At 43.3% G+C, this 22,662-nt stretch overlaps 2 protein-coding genes across 5 annotated transcripts in view; one reads left to right on the top strand and one right to left on the bottom strand.

Annotated features, from left to right (window-relative positions):
- cunh21orf58 (chromosome unknown C21orf58 homolog) overlaps nucleotides 1-22,662 on the top strand; it is a 306,245-nt gene that overhangs the window by 213,997 nt on the left and 69,586 nt on the right. Inside the window, exon 5 of one of the 2 annotated variants that reach the window (XR_015757639.1) lies at nucleotides 500-2,141. The exons of the other annotated variant lie outside the window; for it this stretch is intronic. The gene's annotated coding sequence lies outside the window, so the exon portion shown is untranslated. Of the gene's footprint in view, nucleotides 1-499; nucleotides 2,142-22,662 lie in introns of those variants that run through there. 2 annotated transcript variants of the gene reach the window in all.
- The window catches only part of LOC122551461 (caspase-8-like), a 140,841-nt gene that overhangs the window by 69,109 nt on the left and 49,070 nt on the right, over nucleotides 1-22,662 (bottom strand). The window contains exon 1 of one of the 3 annotated variants that reach the window (XM_087988946.1): nucleotides 8,143-8,331. The exons of the other annotated variants lie outside the window; for them this stretch is intronic. The gene's annotated coding sequence lies outside the window, so the exon portion shown is untranslated. Of the gene's footprint in view, nucleotides 1-8,142; nucleotides 8,332-22,662 lie in introns of those variants that run through there. 3 annotated transcript variants of the gene reach the window in all.

Genomic DNA, 22,662 nt, shown 5'->3' on the forward strand with positions numbered 1-22,662 from the left:
CCTGACTGAACCTGTGGTGTGACCACTTCCCTGTAACGAGTGTCTATTACACTCTCTGTGCCCTCTATGTTCCTCAGTGTGTCCAACTGCCACTCCAAATGAACAGCAGTCCGTGAGGAGCTGTAGCCGGTCATACTTCCTGCAGACAGAGAGTCAGGGACACTAGACTTCTCCCTGATCTCCCACATCTGGCGGGAGGAGCACACCACTGCCCTGACTGCCATCTCTGCCCCTTTATACTTAGAAAGATAGAAGAATCTTACTTTCCCTTTACCTTGCCCATGTTTCTCACGGACGTTCAGCTGAGCCCGCACTTATTCTGACCAGCAGCACTCCCTCCACAAAGGAGCCCCTCTCAAACTATTTCGTTGTTAATTTCCAATTAGCTGTTTACTCAAATTACAATGCAATCTTTACAAACTGATCAAGTACCCTCTAGGGTTACAACAAAGTTTCTAATAGCCTCTTTCAATTTTTCACTCTTTTTGTTTGGTTACAGGAGGAGGGAAGGAAGAAAGCACAACAGTGGTGTTTCTGAGTGCAAACGTTATGCATATTTGTTATCTTACTTAGTGGGTTTATTATAATAAAGTTAATTGTTTCCTTTGATAAACTATGAAGAAAATATTTTCTTTTTCTTTAATTAAAACTAATAAACAGACTTGTGTTCACTGAATTGGCAAGTTTATCCGTTTCAAAGTAAGAAGACCTACAAGCAAAAGAAAAGAGGAGCCATTCAGCCTCCTCCTCATGTGATCGCAGCACTATCTCTGATACCAGATTACATTTACCACAGATATGGAGTTCCTCCAGCAATTTCTGTTTTTAGTTCAAATCTCCAGAATCTGCAGCTCTTTGTTTTGATACATTTAAAATAGGTTGTTCAGCTATTCCACAGTTGCTATTGATGAGTCAATGATGAACTAATCATAGGATCTGTTTAGTTCCGAACCTAACTTTCTGAGTTGAATGTGACATGCTGCTTGAATGATATGTTCCTGCCAGAGAGTGTATATTGGAAGCTATAGTCCCTAGGAATTGGTCATTAATGGATGGATTTGAGCAGAAGCTTGGCAACTCAGGCTGAAAGCATTCTGGAGGTTTTGTCACATGGTATTGGAAGACAGATTCTGATCACAGCACCAACAAATGTTCTTGGATCTTCCATCAGAAAGATGGGGTCACCAAGTGTTCTGAATCATCAGAGGCCATTGACTTTGGTGAATATTGCAAACTGGCTAGCTCCTTTCTAACGTGTTCAATGTATGATAATGCAAATTAAATAGTCATCTTTGGCTATGGTAACAGCAGTTGTTTTGTTTTTTATGTCTAGAGACAAGAGTCCAACTGAAAATGAGGGCCTATAAAGTCAGGGAAAATGTAAAGTAATAGGGTAGGGGAGTGGGTCTGGGTGGATTACCCTTCGGAGGGGATTTGTGGACTTGTTGGGCCAAATGGCCTGTTTCCACACTGTAGGGATCCTATGAAAAAAAGGAGACCATTCCTCATCTTCTATATTTTTCCACACAAACAATCTTCTCTCCAAACTTCCATTCTTAAGTTTCTCTCTTTCTTCTGCTATGAACATGCTTTATTAATAATTATTTACAGTCTCACCACCACCCATAATAGTAGTCACCCTCCCTCAGACCTAACAGTGATCAACTTCCCTCACCTCCACACTTCCGACATTGATCACCCCCTCACTCCAACCTCCCAACAGTTATCACCCTCCCTCAGTCCCGACAGTGATCACCCTCCCTTGCCCCCATGCCCCCCCCAAAAGTGATCATGGGTTAAGTGGTGTCTGGGTTCCAGGATTGTGTAAGGGGTCCTGGTGGATAATTAGAGACTGTACAGTGAGTCAGGGGTTCAGTTTAATTGTCAAAAGCAAAATATTATAGATGCTGGAAGTATGAAATAAAAACAGAAAGTGCTGCAGAAGGCAGGCAGACAGACTGTTTAGACAGACACAGAGTTAACGTTTCAAATTCAGTGTGAGTCTTTTATATTTGTATTTCTTTCAGTCTACTTTATCCGTTGCTCGCAATGTACCGTACTTTACAATGGCAGGACCTAACACAAACTGGGTTACTGCTTTGCAGAACACCTCTGCTTGGTCTGCAAGAATGATCCTAGCCTTCCAGATGCTTGTCATTTCAATAAACCATCTTGATTTGATTTATTATTGTCACATGTACTTAGGAAAAGGTTTGCAATGCATACAGTACAGGCAGATCATACCACACAAAGTGCATGAGGCTCATAGGACAGAGCAAAGAATACAATGCTACAGCGGCAGAGAAAGTGCACAAACAGCAAGATCAACATTACATTTAAAATTTGAGAGATCCATTCTGAAGCCTAAAAATAGCGGGGAAGAAGCTGTTCTTCAATCTGTTGGTATGTGCGCTTAAGCTTTTGTATCTTCTGCCTGACAGAAGAGGTTGGAAGAGATTATAACCAAGGTTCAATTATGTTGATTGCCTACCCGAGGCAGCGAGAAATATAAATCGAGTCAATGAGTGGTCAGTCGGAATGCGTGATGGACTGTGCTGCGTTCACAACTCTCATGCCCTGCATCTGCTACTGTGTTCTAATAATGTTGAATTACAAGCTCAAGGAACAATGCTGTTTTCGTGTATACATATTCCACTGAAGCACTTTACAGTCTCTTGGATTCAACATTGAGTTTTACACCTTCAGAGCATGACTCCTGCTCCCCATTGTTCTTGCATGTCCCCCAAGGCAACTGTGTTTTTTTAATCGCCCTCAGCAAAGTGTGCCCATTTTCTCCTTTACACATTTAACATTGATACCCATTTCACATCTTTGTATTTCCTTTCCCCCCACTACCTTTGATTTTTGGGTACCCTCAACACCTTTTATATCTGCTCCACATCTCACTCTGTCAACAGGAATTAAAAAAAAACATTTTCCAGCTCCTTTCACTTCTGAAGAAGTCAAATGAGACTCGAAACATTAACTCTATTCTTCTCTTCATTGATGCTGCCACACCTGCTGAGTTTCTCCAACAGTTTGTTTTTATTTTCAGACTGATTCAAATTCATAGTGAGAATGCTTCAGTTTTGGTTTCAAAGAACAAAACAGCCTGTATCCAATCCAAGAGGGTGATAGATCAGGGAGGAGAGGGTGGAGTGGATAGGTGGAAAAGGAGATAGGCAGGTAGGACAAGTCCGGACAAGTCATGGGGACAGTGCTGAGCTGGAAGTTTGGAACTAGGGTGAGGTGGGGGAAGGAAAAATGAGAAAACTGTTGAAGTCCACATTGTTGCCCTGGGGTTGAAGTGTTCCGAGGCAGAAGATGAGGCGTTCTCCCTTCAGGCGTCTGGTGGTGAGGGAGTGGCGGTGAAGGAGGTCCAGCATCTCCATATCCTCGGCAGAGTGGGAGGGGGAGTTGAAATGTTGGGCCACGGGGTGATGTGGTTGATTGGTGCGGGTGTCCCGGAGATGTTCCCTAAAGCGCTCTGCTAGGAGGCGCCCAGTCTCCCCAACGTAGAGGAGACCGCATCGGGAGCAACGGATACAATAAATGATATTAGTGGATGTGCAAGTAAAACTTTGATGGATGTGGAAGGCTCCTTTGGGGCCTTGGATAGAGGTGAGGGAGGAGGTGTGGGCGCAGGTTTTACAGTTCCTGCGGTGGCAGGGGAAAGTGCCAGGATGGGAGGGTGGGTTGTAGGGGGGTGTGGACCTGACCAGGTAGTCACGGAGGGAACAGTCTTTGCGGAAGGCGGAAAGGGGTGGGGAGGGAAATATATCCCTGGTGGTGGGGTCTTTTTGGAGGTGGTGGAAATGTTGGCGGATGATTTGGTTTATGCGAAGGTTGGTATGGTGGAAGGTGAGCACCAGGGGCGTTCTGTCCTTGTTACGGTTGGAGGGGTGGGGTCTGAGGGCGGAGGTGCGGGATGTGGACGAGATGCGTTGGAGGGCATCTTTAACCACGTGGGAAGGGAAATTGCGGTCTCTAAAGAAGGAGGCCATCTGGTGTGTTCTGTGGTGGAACTGGTCCTCTTGGGAGCAGATACGGCGGAGGCGGAGGAATTGGGAATATGGGATGGCACTTTTGCAAGAGGTAGGGTGGGAAGAGGTGTAATCCAGGTAGCTGTGGGAGTCGGTGCATTTGTAAAAAATGTCAGTGTCAAGTCGGTCGTCATTAATGGAGATGGAGAGGTCCAGGAAGGGGAGGGAGGTGTCAGAGATGGTCCAGGTAAATTTAAGGTCAGGGTGGAATGTGTTGGTGAAGTTGATGAATTGCTCAACCTCCTCGTGGGAGCACGAGGTGGCGCCAATGCAGTCATCAATGTAGCGGAGGAAGAGGTTGGGAGTGGTGCTGGTGTAATTACGGAAGATCAACTGCTCTACGTAGCCAACAAAGAGACAGGCATAGCTGGGGCCCATACGTGTGCCCATGGCTACCCCTTTGGTCTGGAGGAAGTGGGAGGATTCAAAGGAGAAATTGTTAAGCGTGAGGACCAGTTCGGCCAAACGAATGAGAGTGTCGGTGGAAGGGTACTGTTGGGAACGTCTGGAGAGGAAAGATCGGAGGGCTTGGAGGCCCTGGTCATGGCGGATGGAGGTGTAGAGGAATTGGATATCCATGGTGAAGATGAGTCATTGGGGAGGTGTAGGAAGAGGTGTCCTCGAGTTGGTGTTTAGCTTCAGCGGTGTAGAGGTCAGTGCACCAGACTACCACTGCGCCCCCTTTATCCGCTGGCTTGATGGTGAGGTTGGGATTGGAGCAACCGATGCTCCCGATGCAGTCTCCTCTACATTGGGGAGACTGGGCGCCTCCTAGCAGAGCGCTTTAGGGAACATCTCCGGGACACCCGCACTAATCAACCACACCGCCCCGTGACCCAACATTTCAACTCCCCCTCCCACTCTGCCGAGGACGTGGAGGTGCTGGGCCTCCTTCACCACCGCTCCCTCACCACCAGACGCCTGGAGGGAGAACGCCTCATCTTCCGCCTCGGAACACTTCAACCCCAGGGCATAAATGTGGGCTTCAACAGTTTCCTCATTTCCCCTTCCCCCACCTCACCCTAGTTCCAAACTTCCAGCTCAGCACTGTCCCCATGACTTGTCCGGACTTGTCCTACCTGCCTATCTTCTTTTCCACCTATCCACTCCACCCTCTCCTCCCTGACCTATCACCTTCATCCCCTCCCCCACTCTCCCATTGTACTCTATGCTACTTTCTCCCCACCCCCACACTCCGCTAGCTTATCTCTCCACGCTTCAGGCTCACTGCCTTTATTCCTGATGAAGGGCTTTTGCCCGAAACGTCGATTTCACTGCTCCTTGGTTGCTGCCTGAACTGCTGTGCTCTTCCAGCACCACTAATCCAGATTCTGGTTTCCAGCATCTGCAGTCATTGTTTTTACCTTGTATCCAATCCAAGAGTAAATATGATCAAAGAATTGAAGGTGCGGCTCAAAGATTGGTGTGGGACAAAGTTCAAGTCAGGGCCACTGAAACCAGGCCTGGGGAAAGATGGAACTTTCCTGTTGGGAGGGGGCTTCATCTGAACTGTGCTGGGCACAGTGTTTTGCTGAGTCATATAAATAAGGCAGTAGAAAGGGCTTAGCGAGTTTTGAGAAGATTTGTAGCTCAGGTTGAGGTTCTGGATGTAGGTTTGCTCACTGAGCTGGAAGGTTCATTTCCAGATGTTTCCTCACCCTACCAGGTAACATCTTCAATGGGCCTCTGGGCGAAGCACTGCTGATGGTTCCTGCTTTCTATTTATAGGGCTTCAAAGCAAATAGGGGAGATGTGATAAGTTAAAGAGAAAGGGAACACAGTGATGAAGGGTAAAGATACAAGATAAGCAAAGTGTGACAGTAACGGTCAGAGGATGAGTACATTGCAGATTGAAAGAGATTGAGTGCTTAGTGGCATGGTGTAAAGACAACGATTGCTCCATCAGCGTCAGCAAAACAAAGGAACTTGCCATTGACTGAAGGGGACACCCCTGATCTGCACCCATGGTGTTCAGGTGGAGATGCTCAAGTTGCTGTCAGTGATAATCACCAACAATCTGTCCTGAGCCACCCACATTGATCTGACAGCCAAGAAAGCACAGCAACATCTCTACTTTCTCAGGAAGCCATAGGAAATTTGGCATGTCCACAAGCACCCTTACTAATTCTTGACAGATGCACCATAGAAAGCACCTGATCCAGATGCAGGAGACAACAGCTTCGCTTCACTTGGAGGTCGCCACTGATGATGTTACCTAGCCAGGTAATGAAACGTCTGGATATCAAACCTACAGCTCAGCGAGCAAACCTACACCCTAAACCTCAACTTGAGCTACAAACCTTCACAAACCTTGCGAACACCATGGGATGGCAACCCGGGTTCAATTCCCGCCTCAGGCGCTGTCTGTGAGGAGTCTGCACATTCTCCCAGTGTCTGCGTGGGTTTCCTCCGGGTGCTCCAGTTTCCTCTCACAGTCCAAAAATGTGCAGGTTGGGGGAATTGGCCATGCTAAATTGCCTGTAGTGTTAGGTGAAGGGGTAAATGTAGGGGAATGGGTCTGGGTGGGTTGTTCTTCGGAGGGTCAGTGTGGACTTGTTGGGCCGAAGGGCCTGTTTCCACACTGTAAGTAATCTAATCTAAAAAAAACTGCTCTTCTCCAGAACTGCAGAGTCGCAAACACAGCCCGATGCATCATGCAAACCAGCTTTCCATCCATTGCTTCAATTTGTCCTTCCACTGCTTCAGGAAAGCAACCAAGATAATCAAAGGTCCCTCACACCCCGGCTAGGCTCTCTTCCACCCTCTTCAGTTAGGCAGAAGATATAAATTTTTGAATATGCATTCAAACAGATTCAAGAACAGTCAATTAAGGGGAAGTAATGGCCTAGTAGTATTGGACTGTTAATCCAGAGATCCATATAATGTTCTGGGAACCCGGGTTTGAATCCTGTCATGGCAGATGATGGAATTTGAATTCAATAAATATCTGGAATTAAGAATCTAATGATGACCATGAAAGCATTACCAATCGTTGGGATAAAACTCATCTGGATCACCGATGTCCTTCAGGGAAGGAAACTGCCATCCTTACCTGGTCTGGCCTATATGTGACTCCAGTCCCACAGCTACGTGGTTGAGTCTTAACTGGTAAGAGAAAGGAAAGGTCATGGGGAAGGGTAAAGACACAAGATAACCTGAGTATGACAGTCAGGGTCAGAGCATGAGTATATTGCAGATTGAAAGAGATTTCGGCATGAGCAATAAGTGCTGCCTAGCCAGCAACACCCTCAAAGTTAATCTCTCTCTGTGGCTGTAATCTGCAATCTGTTTTGTTCCCCGATGGTACAGTCTGCCCGGAGAGCTTGCAAAACAACACTTTTCACTGTACCTCAGTAATGCGACAGCAATAAACCAAACTTTCAAAACTCGAAAGGCCAAAGAGTGCAATAAGGTCAAATTCATTGGTCATATTAGATATGAAACATTGACGGGAGTTCGCTCTCAAATTGTGGCCGGTGTTGGACAAACTCAGAAATCACGCGACACCAGGTTACCCTCCCAACAGGTTTACTTGAAATCACAAAAGGTTTAGGCTGCAGGCGCTGGGTGGAAATTCCAACTTCCCGGGCAATTCCCACGGCGGGTGGATAAGCGTCAGCTGAGCCGGGATTTCCACACGGTCACTTCTCCTACTCTAGTCTGCGCTGCAGAGGTGACTGTTGGAATCTCTCTGGGTCACACGTAAAAAAGTTCCTGGATTTCAGCGCTGTCTTCGCCCATGAAAAGGGCTGGGGGCGCTAGGAGCTGTCGCTCAGTGTGGTATGTCTCACCGCGGCATGTCCCTCCTTGGAAGGAAGAGGTTCATTTCAGTTCCCGGACCAAGGCAAACAGCGAAGACTGAGAGCTCTCAGTGAACAGCAGCTGAACTCTTGTCTGCAGCCTTTCTGCTTAGGGGGGGGGGGGGAGTGGATTTCTTTTTCAAATCTTCCAGTTGTTTTCAGTTATAAGTTCTTTGAAAAATCCCGATTTAATAATTGCCATGTTTCACTTTCTCTCTGTCTTAGTAACTTACTTTACAGGAGGAAAGGTTCAGCTCAAAATAATTATTGACAAAAAAAAGACCAAGGACTAGACTTACTCCTTGCAGTGTTCGCCACCCAGAGTCCAAACGACTGTGTTCTGAGGACCCGAAAGGTTAACCCTGATTTCTCTCCACAGGCCGGCTGAGCTTTTCCAGCACCTTTTGGTTTTGTTTCTGATCCACAGTTCTTTCGTTTTTATTTTACTGAGGCCGATTACTCGGATCAGGACTGACACACAACTGCTGGACGAGTGAATTCCTGCCCGGGACTGCTCGCCTTTTAAGTAAAATGTACAGTATAGTCACGCCCAGCACCAATCTCGTGATATGATATTTCTGACTGAGCCCAGTGATTGCTGTTAGGACTGCACCCGGCAAGTGGTGGGCCGCTGGTACCTGGCAAGGTATCAGGAAGATTATCACAAGGAAACACCAGTGATACATGGAAAGCCCTAACATTCTGGAGTGTCATTTTTCAGAAATACAAGATCAGTTCACACCAGGACCAGTTATTTCCCATTTTATTGTTATTAAGCCATTACACCTTGTTGAGTTAAAAATCACACAACACCAGGTTATAGTCCAACAGGTTTATTTGGAAACACTCGCCTTCGGAGCGCTGCTCTTTCATTAGGTAGTTGTGGAGTATAAGATCATAGGACACAGAATTTACAGCAAAAGATTACTGTGTGATGTAACTGAAATTACATATTGAAAAAGGCCTGGATTGTTTGTTAAGTCTCTCATCTTTTAGAATGAGCATGTTGGTTTCAGTTCTTTCATATATAAATCGCAGAACTTTTTTAAAATTACATTCTCAAGTGAACTTTAACAGTTGGTGTCATGTTGGCCCAGATAATGCATTGAAGGTGTCAGCTATCCTGTGTGAGACTGCCCGTGCCACAATGGTCAGACTGATTCTAATCTTAAAAACAGACTGACAGAATCTTACATGGATTCATGCAGTTTTTGAGCAAAATAAAATGTAACTCTGCAAGTACAAATTCACCCCACAAACTTATATGTGTGTGTATGCGTACATGGGTGTGTGTGTATGTGTGTGTGTGTGGTGGGGGTTATGAGTGTGAGAGAGTGTGTGTATGTGTGTGAATGTGAAGGGCTATAATCCAGGTCTTTTTCAATATATAATTTCAGTTACATCACACTGTAAACTATTGCTATAAATTCTGTGTCTTACGATTTTACACTCCGCAACCACCTGATAAAGGAGCAGTGCTCTGAAAGCTAGTGCCTCCAAATAAACTTGTTGGACTATAACCTGGTGTTGTGTGATTTTTAACTTTTGTACACTCCAGTCCAACACAGGATCTCCAAATCATTGCACCTTATGGAACAGATATGCATCACAAAACACACTGGATCCAGGACACAACACCTGTTCCTTTCCCGAGCCCAAGAGATCTCAATCAGTCAGGTTCCTGGTCCCTCAATCACTGCCAGATGAGCCTGGCTGCAGACCTCAAGTGAGGACGAGGGTCAAACAAGGCTGTGAAGTCAAAACTGTCAACGACAGGCACACATGGAAAAAAATGTACCCCTGGATGTTTCCCCTATTAAAGGGGGAAAGAAAAACTTGTCCCCACCTAGTCATAAAAAGGACCGAAGGAGACCATTCAGCCCATTGAGTCAGTACTGGTCTCTGCAATTACTGCAATACCACACTGTATCCCTGTAAGTTTATTTCTAATGATCTCCTCTTAGAGTCATTGACTGTCACTGGTCCCATACCCACAGGCAACAAGTTCCAGATCGGTACGATGTGCAGTGTAAAAAAGATTTTTTTTCTGCACATTCCCCACAGCTTTTTAAGGGATCAGTTAAAGTAAGTAGAGTTGTACAGCACGGAAACAGACCCTTCAATCCAATTCGTTCATGCCAACCATTATCCTAAATGAATCTAGTCCCACTTGCTGGTATTTAAACCTCTAAGCCTTTCCTATCCATATCCCCATCCAGATGCCTTTTAAATGTTGTAATTGTACCAGCCTCCACCACTTCATAGACACTCATTCCATACACGTACCACCCTTTGCATGAATACGTCGCCTTTTAGGTCCTTTTAAATCTTTCTCCTCTCACTTTAAACCTCTGTGCTCTAGCTTTGGACTCCCTTACCTTGGGAAAAGGACTTTGGCAATTCACCTCAGCTATTGCCCCTCATAATTTTATAAACTCCAGGGAAAACAGCCCCTGTTTATAAACTCCAGGGAAAATATTCAGCCTCTCCCTATAGCTCAAACACTCCAAACCCAGCAACATCCTTGTAAATCTTTTCTGAATCCTTTCTAGTTTAACAATATATTTCCTATATCAGAGAGATCAAAATGCAGTATTCCAAATGTGGCCTAACCAATATCCTGTACAGCCCCAACATGACATCCCAACTTTGATACTCAATGCACTGACCAGTAAAGGGAAGTGTACCAAATGCCTTCTTCACTAGCCTGTCTACCTGTGGTTCTACCTTCCAGGGACTGTGAACCTGCACCCCAAGTTTATTTGTTCAGCAACACTCCCCAGGATGCTACCATTGTCCTGCCCTGATTTGCCTTACCAAACTGAAACACCTCACATTTATCTAAATTAAACTCCATCTGCCTCTCATTGTGGTGTACACTGAGGTAACCTTCTTCACCATCCACAACACCACTAATTTTGGCATCATCTGCAAACTTAGTAACCATCCCTCTTATATTCAAATCCAAATAATTTATAAAGTCTTTTCCCTGGGTGGGGGAGTCCAGAACTAGAGGGCATAGGTTTAGGGTGAGAGGGGAAAGATATAAAAGGGACCTAACGGGCATCTTTTTCACACAGCAGGTGGTGTGTATGGAATGACCTGCCAGATGAAGTGGCAGAGGCTAGTACATTTGTAACATTTAAAAGGCATCTGCATGAGTATATGAATAGGGAGGGTTTAGAGGGATATGGACCAAGTGCTGGTAAATGGGACTAGATTAGGTTAGGATATCTGGTCAGCATGGATGAGTTGGACCGAAGGGTCTGTTTCTGTGCTGTACATCTCTTATGACTCCATGACTCTATATAAATGACAAAAAGCTGGTCACAGGCTTCCAGTCTGAAAAATAACCCTCCACCATCATCCTCTGTCTCTTACCAAAGCAATGTACTCTGCCTGAGCAAAATAAGACTCATGTTCACATCAATTGCCCACAGGTGGTTTCCAAGCTGAGTCTGGTCATCATAACCCAACTGGAACCAAATGGAGATCTTCAGACATTGTGGCACAGGGCAACATTTGCAGAAGGTAACAGACATGATATAGGAAGATTACGGAATCACACAGACAGAAGCAGGCCATTTCATCTATCATACCCATGCTGACAGTTTGAAAGAACTGGTCAATTAGCATAATCTCCTACTGAGGAAGTCTTGTTGTGCCATGGGTAGCATCCCTACCTCTGGACCCACTCCAAAAATTGATGGCTGCAGACGGAATACCATGGCCAAACATGTTGATTGTCAATAGGCAAATCCTTCCAATTTGCCTCTGGCAGGCAGTAAGAGTGAGAGAGTCAGCTGGTGGAATCCTTACTGTATAGAAGTTCTTACTGTGCAAAACTGTCATTTTCATTCTGAAAAACTACCTACACACATCTCTATTTGTTCCAGAAACTCTCCCTTTTCAAATCTTTATTATGATACCCTTTTTCAATGTTAGTCATGATTCTGTTTTCAATACTCTTTCGAGTAGCGCACTCCACATCTTCAAACTTACAGGTTGATAAAAATAATTCCTGAAATAAGGGTGGACAAGAAAGAAAAGATGTCCTATGTCTGAGTTGGAACTTAACTTCTTTGTTGACATTCTTGCCTGAGCAGTTGTTGAAAACCCATTTTAGCTACAGCAACACTTAAATACCTCACTGAAATCCAAAATAAAGCAACGTCACAGCAAGGTGGACAGAGCCCTTGAAGAAAAGAAGAAAAGAACTCAAACAATGAACTAGGAAGGTTAAAATGACACAAAAAATGTCTTTGGCAATCAGGATTAAGGAAAATCCCAAGGAGTTTTATACATATATAAAGGGCAAGAGGGTACCTAGGGAGAGGGTAGGACCACTCACGGACAAAAGAGGAAATTTATGAGTAGAATTGGGTGAAGTGGTGAGGTCCTTAATGAATATTTTGCATTGGTATTCACCAAGAAGAAGGACATGGTGAGTCTAGAGAGGGGTATGTTGATATTCTAGGATATGCCAATACAAAAGTGGTGTTGGGTGTTTTGAAAAACATTAAGGGAGACAATTACCCAGGACCTGATGGAGTCTATCCCAGAATGCTGAGGGAGGAAGGTGAGAAAATCTTTGGACCCTTGTATGAAATCTTTGTATCCTGTTTAGTCACAGGAGAGATCCCAGAGGACTGGGCATTATCCAGTGCTGTTCTTTTGTTTAAGAAGGGCACAGCAACAATCTGGGAAATTACAGGCCAGTGAACCTTATGTCACTAGTAGGGAAATTATTGGAGAAGGTTCTTAGGGATAGGGTTTACTCATATTTGACAAAAATATGTACTTATTAGTGATAGGCAACACGACTTTATGTGGAGAAGGTTGTGTCTCACAAACCTGATTGTGATTTTTGATTTGGAGGAGCTAGTGTTGGACTGTGGTGGACAAAATTAAAAATCACACAACACCAGGTTATAGTCCCAAAAGGTTTATTTGGAGACACTAACTTTTGCAAGTGCAGCTTCTTCATCAGGGTGGTTGTGAAAAAGGACCGTAAGACACAGAATTTATAGCAAATGATTACATTGTCATGCAGCTGAAATGATATGTTGAACAAACCTAGCTTAAGTTTTTCATCTTTTAGAATGGGTTGCAGGTTTTGGTTCTTTAATATGTAAACCTAAGAAATTCTGTTAAGTCACATTCTCAAGATAACTTAAGGTTTAATAACAAAAAGTGCCATCTTAGCTCAGACAATACATTAAAGGTGTGAGGTTAAAGTCTGACTGTATCCTAATCTGGTTCTATTTCTAAAGTGGAATTTAAAAATATTATATGGAGTGACTGCCTGTAGGTTATGCATTTTTTGAGCAAAATAGAATGTATCTGCAAATATAATTGAGGAAGTGGCAAAGATGATTGATGAGGGCTAGCTGATAGATGTTTTCTATATGAACTTGTGAAATCTTTTTCAAAGGTAACTCATGGCAGGCTGATGGAGGGAGTGAAGTCATGTGGGATCCACAGTGAGCTTGTAAGATGGATATAGAACGGTTTTAGTCTTTGAAGAGAGACAGTAGCGATAGAAGGGTGTTTTTCTGACTGGAGATCTGTGACCAGTAATTTTCTGCAGGGGTTTGGGCTGGGACTCCAGTTCTTTGTAATAATTATCGATGATTTGGAGGAGATTGTAAGTGGCCTTGTTAGTAAGTTTGCAGATAACACAAAGATTGAGGGAGCTGTGGATAGTGAGGAGGATTGCCAAAGGATACAGCAGAATGGAGACAGGCTGGTGGCTTGGGCAGAGAAAGGGCAGATGGAATTTAATCGGGACAAATGCGTGATGATAAATTTTGAAATATCTAGGCAGGAGGAAAGTGTTCAGTAAATGGCAGGACTCTTCGTAGCACCAACATACAGAGGGATCTAAGTGTACAGTGGGTAAGGTGATTAAGAAGGCATATGACATCAATTGGGGAATAGAGTGTAAAAATTGGCTTGTCATGTAGCAGCTGTATAGAACTTTAATTAGGCTACATTTGGAATTTCGTGTACAGTTCTAGTTGCCACATTACCAGAAGGAAATGGAGGATTTGGAGAGGGTACAGAAATAAGTTACCAGGATGTGGCCTGGTTTGGTGGGTATTAGCTCTGAGGAGAGATTGGACAAACTCGGTTTGTTTTCACTTGAACATCAAAGGATGAGGGGTAACCTGATAAAAGTTTATAAAATTATGAGAGGCCTGGAGAGATTGGATAGTTGGAGAGTCTTTTTCTCAAAGCAGAAATGCCAATTCCTAGACTACATAGAATTAAGGTAAATGGGGTACATTTAAAGAAGATGTGAAAAGCACGTTTTCTTTTACACGAAGGGTGGTAATTGCCTGGAATGCATTGCCAGAGGAAGTTGTGGAGGTGAATACCATAGTAAATTTAAGAGACACCTTGACAGAAATATTAACTGGTAGGGAATAGAAAGAGACAGACCATGTAGAGGCAAAAGGATTTTAGTTTAGAAACGCACCATGTGTCAGCTCAGTCTTGGTGGGCTAAAGGGCCTGTGCCTGTGCTATACTGTTTTTTTTTGTTCTAAAACAACCAACTACACATTTCCTTGTTTAATCATATGCCAACATCTTGAGGCTCTCAATCTAGTAACGTCTGTAGAAATGATGCAGAAGTTCAGTTAGCAAGCCCACACCTTGAAGAAAGGGGATAGAATACAAACTACACATACCCTTGTATCAAGAATTTAAACTAAAAATTATTATATCTGACAGTTAACACATTAGTACAATGGAATAAAACTTCATGGCACGGTGGCTCAGTAGTGAGCACTGTTGCCTCACAGCACCAGGGACCCGGGTTCAATTCCAGCCTCGTGCAACTGTGTGGAGTTTGCCCCTATATCTTCAGGTCCTCCGGTTTCCTCCAACAATCAAAAGATGTGCAGGTTACATGAATTAGCCATGCTAAATTGCCCATAGTGTTCAGGGATGTGCAGGCTAGGTGCAATAGTCAAGGGTAAATGTAGAGTAATAGGGTGGGGGGGGGATGGGTCTGAATGGGTCACTCTTTGGAAGGTTGATGTGGACGTGTTGGGCTGAAGGGCCTGTTTCTGCACTGTAGGGATTCTATAATAATAGCCCTGTCCTCAAAGTCTCATGAAGTCAGGACCTAACTTGATAACAAATGACTCATCAAAACGAGATTTATTTTACTGTATGTTGAGTCACTTGAGATTTATGATAATGCACGTGATCCACGTGGCTGAAAACAGCTGTTGCACGACATAATGGTAGGAATACATTCTTCACAAGTAAATGTCAAAAGTTTCCTCAAATATCAGCTCTCACTATTTTCTACCGTCAATTCCCAGAAACTACATGTAAAGACAAATAGTGCCATCATTTCAACTGTTGGAATGTTCCTCAATACATTCCAGACCAAACTACTTTGCTCTTGGAGTGATGTTTAAGAAGTGAGGCCAGACCTAACAGAATGCTTCCTGCAGGTAAAGGTGCACTGATGTATTTTGAAAATAGACTTACAAGGTTGATACCAGAACTAATGGATTCCTGATGAAGGGCTTTTGCCCGAAACGTTGATTTTCCTGCTCCTTGGATGCTGCCTGACCTGCTGTGCTTTTCCAGCATCACTCTAATCTAAACACCAGAACTAATGGGTCTATCAGAAAAGTTTTAATAGAATAGAATATTAGATTAGATTAGATTAGATTAGATATCTTGAAGACTGCAGACCTGGTAAAAGACTTAAAAGTACAAATTGTACAAACCTGGGTCGGAGGGTGAATTATGTGGCGAACATGATTTGGAGATGCCGGTGTTGGACTGGGGTGTACAAAGTTAAAAATCACACAACACCAGGTTATAGTCCAACAGGTTTAATTGGAAGCACTAGCTTTCGGAGCGACGCTCCTGACAATCACCTGATGAAGGAGCGTCTCTCTGAAAGCTAGTGTGCTTCCAATTAAACCTGTTGGACTATAACCTGATGTTGTGTGATTTTTAACTTTGATTTGAACAAGTTGAATGAGTGGGATAATGCATGGCAGGTAAATGTGATGTTGTCAACTTTGGTAGCAGAAACAAGGAGGCAGATTATTACATGAACGGTGATAGATTGGGAAAAGTATAGGTGCTGTGAGATTCCTGATGAAGGGCTACGGCCTGAAATGTCAATTTTCCTGCTCCTCAGATGGCTGCCTGACCTGCTGTGCTTTTCCAGCAACGCAATCTCAATTCAACCTAGGTGCTGTGAGACCTGAGTGTCATTGTACACCAGTCACAGGAAGTAGATGTGCAGGTCCAGCGATCTGTGAAGAAGGTAAATGGTGTGTTGGCCTTCACAGCAAAAGGATTCGAGTACAGGAGCAGGGATGTCTTGCTGCAATTGTGCTGGGCCTTGGTGAAAGTACAGCTGTGCAGTTTTGGTCTCTTAATCTAAGGAAGGACATTCTGACTGTGGAGGGAGTACAATAAAGGTTTACTAGACTGATTCCTGGAATGATAAGACTGATGAATGAAGACAGACTGAATCAGTTAGAAACAATATTCACTAGAGTTTAGAAGAATAGGGGGTCTCATAGAATTCTAACAGGGCGTAAATCCTGGAAGGATGTTCCTGATAACTCCAGAGTTCAGAACAGGGGTCACAATTTTAGGGTACAGGGCGGACCATTTCTGACTGAGGTGAGGAGAAATTTCTTCATTTAGAGAGCCTGTGGAATTCTCCGGTACAGAAAGTGGTTGCGGCCAAAGCATTGAATGCTTTCAAGAAGAAATTAGACATAGTTCATAGGACTAAAGGGGTCAAAGGGTATGGGGAGATAGCAGGAATAGAGGATTGTGATCAGCTATGAGCATTCTGAATGGCAAAACTTGTTCAAAGGGCCCAATGGCCTACTCCTGCTTCCATTTTCTATGTTTCTCTAAAAGGGTATCACAGGAAAGACATTGAAAAATATTTTTATTGAGGAGGGGAATGCAAAATTTAACATAGTCACTGATGAATCAATATAGTGTTATGGTCCAGGCCAGACCCCCTCAAAACCTTTCAAGAAAGTAGCCCAGACCCTTACTTTGCATGTTGTTTTAAGTAGATATAACACAGATATTCCAGGAGGGATGCAGTTGGTCAAACCATGTAGTTTTAAATAAAGCAGAATTTATTTACAAGAGTACCAAATGAAACACAAACAAAAGAGAACAGAATACCGAATAACTTAACCTGTCCGAAAACCCAAAGATCATCCCCACTGAATGATGCTGTTCCAACAATCTCCATAAACAACTCTTGGCACAAAGGTAAAATAAAACATCTGACAGGAGAGATGTCAGAGAGAGAGGATCAGCATGGACCTGTTTCTTTGGGTCTAGCAGCTTCAAAACACTACTGCTCGCATGCTAGACCAAACCAGAGAAAAGTTGAGCTAAGACAACTGGTTGCTCCCCTTTCATTGTACAAGTTTTTTTTTAAGAACTTAAAAGCCTTTTGCTTGAGACAGTATCAAATTGGCTATAATCAAATTGGCCCTAAAACCCATCCAAGCACAGACTTTTCGAAACCTGCGTTTTTACGACCTCCTGAAAAGACCCAAGGACAACATAACCTTGCTAAAGGAGCAGCTTCATCACAATGGAATTAAGGATAATAAACCTTTCTGTTCTTCAACCAGAATATGGTTAGAATGTGGAACTTGCTAGCCTACAGAGTACTTGAGGTGAATAGCACAGAACTTTGAAGGGGGACTTACATATGATGAAGAAAGAAGAGGATGTGTTGACAAAGTTCGACTAAATAAAGTCAGAGAAGACTCATGCAGAACATAAACACAGTATTATGATCTCCGTCAAAGATGATCAACATTTTTTTAAGAAGAGAAATCCACATCTCCAGTTCTTTACTGAAAGATTTACTCTCCTGCTCCTCGGATGCTGCCTGACCTGCTGTGCTTTTCCAGCGCTATCCTTTTCAACTCTATCAATCTTGGTCAGAAAACCCTTCACAGCTTTGTCTTCCTCATGAAGAATTTCAGTTTTTTTTTTAATCAGCTGAATGTTGTGCATAACCAATCCCCACTGCACAGGCACAGTCTTCCTAAAGATGGCACACCTCTGCAGATCCTGCTCAGCTCTGCTTATGATGGTGTAGATCCACAAATGTTATCAACATTTGACTGCAGGATGACATCTCTCATTCAGCCTGCTTCAGCAACTATCCACTTGTGTCTTCTCAGCTTTTGTTTTCTTCAGCCTGTTTGTACGGCTCCCTATTTTTTTGTCACCTACTTTTTGAGCTCCGATGGCTCAATCTCCTTTCATATGGTTTATATGTTGGGATGGGGAAGGGATTTACTAAAGAAACAGGATTTCGGCCATGGGGAGTTAGTGTAAAGGCAGTGTTTCATCCCAAAAATACCCGACACCTTGACAGGCTTTTTTTTGCAACAGACCCCATACATCAGTCCATGGGATTATGCCCTCTGAAAGAAAAACAACACAGGATCTAAAGGAGCGTCACAATTGGTACAAATCGGTCAAAATTTCACAGCAGCCTTAACATAGTAGGAAATGTCAGGATCCTGCAAATTGGTGAATCAGGCAGACACAGCAAAGTATAGCGAAGTGTAGTGTGATATACTGAGAAAGATTATTACCATGAGTAATGTATATTAAGTACTCATCACTAATTTGTCGCTAAGCGTAAGATTTATTGCTACTGCTAAGGCATTTTAGCAGTAGCAAGACTAACTAGGAGGGGTGGATCTATGTGTACGATCCTTTTCAGAGGGGCAATGCAGACTCAATGAGCTGAATGGTCCCTATCTGCACTGTAGGGATTCTATGATTCTAGTTGGAACAGCTTGAGCTCTGGGTTTTGGAATGTGAACAACAGCTGGTGTCAGTGAGGTGCAACAATAAGAGCTATGTGGTCACTCCAAAGGTTCAGCATATGCAGGAAGAGAAGGAATGGATGACCATCAGGCAGTCAAAAAGGCGAAGGCAGGTAGTACAGGTGAATACTTCAATCAATATTCACTTCCAAATATGGATGAGAGCATGGTACGTCTGAGAGTCCAGTCAGAGCCAAGCCCATGGTTAAAAGAAAACCATAATGATTGGTGTTTTGGTAGTTAGGCAAGCAGACAGACTTTTCTATACCTGCAAAAATGCATCCAAGATGGTAAATTACCTCCTTGGTGCCAGGGTCAAGGATGGAATGGCACGGTGGTTAGCAGTGCCACCTCACAGCGCCAGGGACTGTGTTTAACTCCACCCTGAAGTACGTGGAGTTTGCACATTCTTGCCATATCTATGTGGGTTGCTTCCAGGTGTTCTGGTTTCCTCCCACAATCCAAAAATGTGCAGGTTATTGGCTGTACTAATTTGCCCATAGTGCCCAGGGATATGCAGATTATTCATGAGGAATGCAGGGTTGCTCGTCAGAGGGTGAGAATGGATTTGATAGGCTGAAGAGATTGCACATTGTAGGGATTCTATGATTCTATTCAATGTCACTGAGCAGCTAGAGACCACCTTTAGGGGTAGGGTGACCAATCAGCTAGCTATAGACAACATCGGAATCAATGACATTGGCTGAATGAGAGATGTGATCCTGCAGTCAGAATTTAGCGGCCTAGGTTAAGAAGAATAGCAAGCAAGAATTCAAAAGCAGTAATCTCAAAATTGCTCCCAATGCCATATGCATTGGAAGGAGGAGTTTTGAGGCATTGCGACGGGCTCCGGGAGATATGGGATCAGATAGGATGCACCTGAACAGAATCAGTTGGGACATAAATAAGAATGAAAATGGAAGGCAGAAAGTTAGTGGATCAGTCTGGAAGGCAGAGGAAGTAAAGGTGAGAGAATTATCAAAAATCTTCCAGGAGTCCTGCGATTCTAAAAAAATCTCCAAGGATTGGAGAACTGCCAAGATAACACCTTTCTTTAAAAAGGGAAACGGACATTAAAAAAAAGGTCATTTAGCTTAGCAACTGTTGTTGGGAAAATATTAGAGTCTGTTATAAAGGATAGTGGGTTTTGAGAAGATTTGTAGCTCAGGTTGAGGTTCTGGATGTAAGTTTGCTCGCTGAGCTGGATTGATCGTTTTCGGATGTTTCATCACCATACTAGGTAACATCTTCAGTGAGCCTCTGGTGAAGCACTGATGTTTCTATTTATGTGTTTAGGTTTCCTTGGGTTATAGCAGAGCTTTTAGAAATACATAACATGACCAAACAGAGTTAGCTTTATGAAGGTGAGATCATGCCTGACAAGTTTACTGGAATTCTTCGTGAAGATAATAAGCAGGATAGATAAAGGGGGAATATTGGATGTAATATATTTTGATTTTTAAAAGGCGTTTGATAAGGTACAACATATTAGGCTACTGGGGTCATTCATCTGCTGACATCAGAATAGCCTTGGTTCAAACATGTAAAAGGGCTGAATTCCAGAGGTGAGGTGAGAGTGATAGCCCTTGACATTGAAGTCACATTTGACCATGTGTGGCATCAAAGAACTTTGGCAAAACTGGAGTCGATAGGAATCAAAGGAAAAACCTGAAATGCTGGTTGGAATCATACTTGACACGAAGGAAGATGGTTGTAGTTGTTAGAGGTCAGTCACCTCCACTCCAGGACATCTCTGCAGGAGACCTCAAGTGGTGTCCTCAATCCAACCCTCTTCAGATGATGCCTCAATGACCTTCTCTCCATCATAACATCAGAAGTGGGGATGTTCACCCATAGAGTCATAGAGTCATACAGCAAAGAAACAGACCCTTTGGTCCAACCATTCCACACCAAATATATTCCCAAACCTAACTAGTGTTACCTGCCGGCACTTGGCCTATATCCCTCCAAACCTTTCCTGTTCATGTACTTACCTAAATTTCTTAGAAGTTGTAACTGTGCATTCATGACTTCATCAGGAAGTTCATTCCACATGTAAACCACCTTCTGTGTAAAACATTTTTGTGTAAAACAATTGCCCCTCATGTCTTTTTAAATCTCTCTCTCACCTCCTCTTGAAATGACCCCTACAGAAAAGACACCTATCATTCACCCTATCTATACCCCTCATGCTTTTATAAACCTTAGCAAGGTTTGAGAAGATTTGTGGCTCAGGTTGAGGTTCTGGATGTAGGTTTGCTCGCTGAACTGGAAGATTCATTTCCAGACGTTTCGTCACCCTACTAGGTAACATCTTCAATGGACCTCCGGCGAAGCACTGCTGATAATTCCTGCTTTCTATTGACCTCTATAAGGCCATGTCTCAACTTGCTATGCTTCAGAGAAAAAAAAAGTCCCAGCCTGTCCAGCCTTTCTTTCAACTCCTTTAAAAAGGTGACCAGAACTGGACACAGTACTCCAAAGATGTTTCATCAATACAGCAAGTGTATGAAGTTAACTAAAGAAAGAATAGCGCACATAAAAGACCAACAAGGTAACCTATCTGTAGAGGCAGAAGATGCTGGTATGGTTCCAAATGAATACTTTGCATTTGTCTTCAGAAAAGAAGTAGTTAAGAAGCAAGAGTGAAGTATTGGATGTATTGAGTTTAGGGATTCAAGGAGAGTGGAATATTAATGGGATTAGCATTCTTGAAAGTGAATAACCTCACCAAGGCTGGATGAAGTGTACTCCAGGCTGTTAAAAGAAGCCAGGGAAGATCTGACCATCAATTACCAATCCTCACTAAATGGAGCTGTGGTGCCAGAGGCCTGAAGGACTGTTATAACTGGATTTTTGTTTAGAAAGGGAGCGAGGGTTAGATCAAGTAATAACCAGCTGGTCATTCTCACCTCATTAGTGGCCAACTTATTGGAATCAATTCCAAGATATAGGATAAACTGTAGATTAATCAAGGATATTCAGCATGGATTTATTAAGGAAAGACCCTGTCTGTCTGACTTGATCGGATTTTTTTGAGGAATTAACAAAAAGGATTGATGGGGCTAGTGCAATTGATAGAACCAACATGGATTTTAGCCTGGCTTTTTTCCAAGTCCCACTTGGCAGACTGGTTTAAAAAAAGTCCAAGTGATCCAGGGAGATGTAGCAAGTTGGAAACAATATTGGCCTTGGGGCAGGCCACAAAGGTTACTTGTAGGATGGTATTTTTGTGACTGGAATGCTGTTATCAGTGGGATTATGCAGGGCTCAATACCAGATCCTCTGGTTTTTGTGATATGTACTCATGATTTAAATGTAAATACAGGGTCATGATCAACAATTTTTAAGACAACGCAAAAATGGCCATGTAGTTGATAGTGAGGAGAATAGCCATAGACTGGTCAGATGGGCAGAAAAGTGGCAAATGGAATTCAACTCTGAGAATGTGCGGTGTTGTGTGTGGGGAGGTGAAACAAAGCAAAGAAATACATATTAGTTGAGACACATGGAGGGAGTGAGGAACGTTAGAGTGAATATTCACAGATCCCTGAAGACAGCAGATCATGTTGATGAGATAGTTAAGGCATACTCTCCTTTATTAGCCAAGTTATACAATATGAGAGCAAAGTAGCTATGACAGAACCTTATAAATGATTAGTTAGGTCCCAACTTGTGAGCTCAGTGTAGTTCTGCTTACCTCATTGTGCATGTGATTGCAAGAGAGAGCGAACAGAGATTTATGAGGCTGTTGTCACAACTGGATAAAAGCAGCTATGAAGAGGAAAGATTGAATAGACTGGGAATGTTCCTATTGGAAGGGAAGAAATTTGTTTGACATGTACAATGTGTGAAGAGTTTGATTAGAATGGATGGCAAGGACCTATTAATCTTAACAGAGAGGTCAGTGGCTGGGGGTAAGACATAGATTTACATTGATTGGAAC

This window comes from Chiloscyllium plagiosum, unplaced genomic scaffold, assembly GCF_037043375.1.
Source record: "Chiloscyllium plagiosum isolate Xiang-an unplaced genomic scaffold, Cpla_swu_hap1 HiC_scaffold_7, whole genome shotgun sequence".
Classification (NCBI taxonomy): Eukaryota; Metazoa; Chordata; class Chondrichthyes; order Orectolobiformes; family Hemiscylliidae; genus Chiloscyllium; species Chiloscyllium plagiosum.